This window comes from Arachis ipaensis, chromosome B7 (assembly GCF_059453495.1).
Source record: "Arachis ipaensis isolate K30076 ecotype BB chromosome B7, ASM5945349v1, whole genome shotgun sequence".
Lineage (NCBI taxonomy): Eukaryota > Viridiplantae > Streptophyta > Magnoliopsida > Fabales > Fabaceae > Arachis > Arachis ipaensis.
Genome location: NC_142442.1, coordinates 81,807,204 through 81,809,897, shown reverse-complemented (window position 1 = coordinate 81,809,897; position 2,694 = coordinate 81,807,204).

Sequence of the window (2,694 nt, the reverse complement as noted above, 5' to 3'; positions counted from 1 at the left end):
TTTTAATTAGGTTTTTAATGTAGCATTTTATACTTCAGTTTTGGCTTTGGATTTTACTTTCCTATTGTAAGTATTTCTTTAATTCCTCTTTTATTGCACTACTTGTTCTACACTTTCTTGCATTCTCATTTTCTTTATCAATATACACATAGTTTTGCAATTTTGATTTCTAGTTAATGAATTTGATGTTTGATGCTTGCTTCATGTTTGTTTGAGTTACCTTGCTTGCTTGTTATTATTTATGGTTCATAGCTTTCATTAATTTACCAACTTTGCCATGTTTTATGTTTATGCGCTCTATGTGTTTGATGAAATACCAATTTTGATTATGGGGTAATTTCCACCCCTTGGCTTGGGAGAAATGAGTGTATGGATTACTAGAGCCATAATGTCCAATATTTAGTGATAATTCTTGGGTTGTTAATTATTCTTGTTTCCACTAACGCTAACTTTTTACTAAGGTAATTAGTAAGTTAGCTAGGAATTGTGGATTAATAACAATTATGCTCACTTAACTTATCCCTCGATGTTAAGGGTTGACTTAGTGAGATTAATCCATCATAATTATCATAGTTGTGCTTATGGCAAAGAAGGGATTCCATAAGTCATCCCATGTCAAGGTTTCATTTATGTTTTGAACCACTTTTCAATCACTTTATAGTTTTACTTGTCCATATTACATACATGGTTCTTTTATTCCTTTATTAGTTTATTAATTGCAATTTGTCTAGTTCTTTTATCTCTTTATTTGCTTGCTTCCTTATTATTAAAAACATCCCTTGTTTTCTACAACCAAAATTGTGCACTTGTTGGCATTAGTTCCAAGGGAAGATGACCCGGGATTTAAAACTCCCGGTTATTTTGTGTTGATTGTGACATCTTTAGGATTATAATTTGATTGATGATCAATGGTTGGGTTTGGACTATACTTGCAACGTCAATCCTATTTTTAGTACGAAAATCCAAACCTATACAATTTGGTCCTCTATCATTAATTCACCTAAGTTCAAGGGAACCACTAGTCCGACTGAAGCTGATACCTGGTTTCAGGCTATGGAGCGAGCACTGCAAGCATAGATGGTACCTGAAGGGCAGTGTGTTGAGTTTGTCACTTATTTGCTCACTGGGGAAGCGTCGCATTGGTGGCAAGGAGTCCGACGTCTCCTTCAGTAGGGTGATAACCCTATAACCTGGGATGCCTTCCAGGATGAGTTCTATAAGAAGTACTTTCCAACTTCTACAAGGACGGCCAAGGAACTTGAGTTACTACAGCTGAAGCAGGGTACTATGTCTGTATCTGAGTATACTGACAAGTTTGAGGAGCTGTTCAGGTTTTCCCGTATGTGTCAGGGAACTCCGGGAGACTATAAGGAATGGAAGTTCATTAAGTATGAAGGAGGACTCCGGAGTGTTATCTTCAGTTGAGTAGGACCAATGGAGATTAGGACTTTCTCCGAGTTGGTGAACAAGAGTAGGGTTGCTGAAGAGTGTGTTACGAAGGCGGCTGCCGAGAGGGGAAGTCACAAGGGATCATTCCCACAGAATTGAGGGAAGAACTTTGCACCTAGAGGTCCGCCTTTTAAGCGGGGAGGCTCTTTCAGGAAGTCAAACAACAACAACTCCCATGGAAAGAGATTTGGAAAGTAGCCTCAGAGTGAGCAAGCTTGTGCTAGGTGCGGAAGTCACCATCCGGGAGTCCCGTGCAAGGCCGGGTGGGGCTTGTGCTATTCTTGTGGTAAGGCGGGACATAAGGCCTTAAACTATCTGGAGAAGCATGATGTGTGGAAAATGATCCAACACAAAATTCACCGGCAAGTGTACTGATGAGCGGATAATTTATACGCTTTTTGGCATTGTTTTTAGTATGTTTTTAGTAGGATCTAGTTACTTTTAGGGATGTTTTCATTAGTTTTTATGTTAAATTCACATTTCTGGACTTTACTATGAGTTTGTGTGTTTTTCTGTGATTTCAGGTATTTTCTAGCTGAAATTGAGGGACTTGAGCAAAAATCAGATTCAGAGGTTGAAGAAGGACTGCTGATGCTGTTGGATTCTGACCTCCCTGCACTCAAAGTAGATTTTCTGGAGCTAAAGAACTCAAAATGGCGCGCTTCCAATTGCGTTGAAAAGTAGACATCCAGGGCTTTCCAGCAATATATAATAGTTTATACTTTGGCCGAGTTTAGACGATGCAAAAGGGCGTTGAACGCCAGTTCTACGCTGCAGTCTGGAGTTAAACGCCAGAAACACGTCACGAACTAGAGTTGAACGCCAGAAACACGTTACAAACTGGCGTTCAACTCCAAGAATGACCTCTCCACGTGTAAACTTCAAGCTCAGCCCAAGCACACATCAAGTGGGCTCCGGAAGTGGATTTATGCATCAATTACTTACTTCTGTAAACCCTAGTAACTAGTTTAGTATAAATAGGACTTTTTACTATTGTATTAGACATCTTTGGAACATCCTGGATTGTATTTTTGATCCATTGATCACGTTTGGGGGCTGGCCATTCGGCCATGCCTGAACCTTTCACTTATGTATTTTCAACGGTAGAGTTTCTACACTCCATAGATTAAGGTGTGGAGCTCTGCTGTTCCTCATGAATTAATGCAAAGTACTACTGTTTTCTATTCAATTCAACTTATTCCGCTTCTAAGATATCCATTCGCACCCAAGAACATGATGAATGTG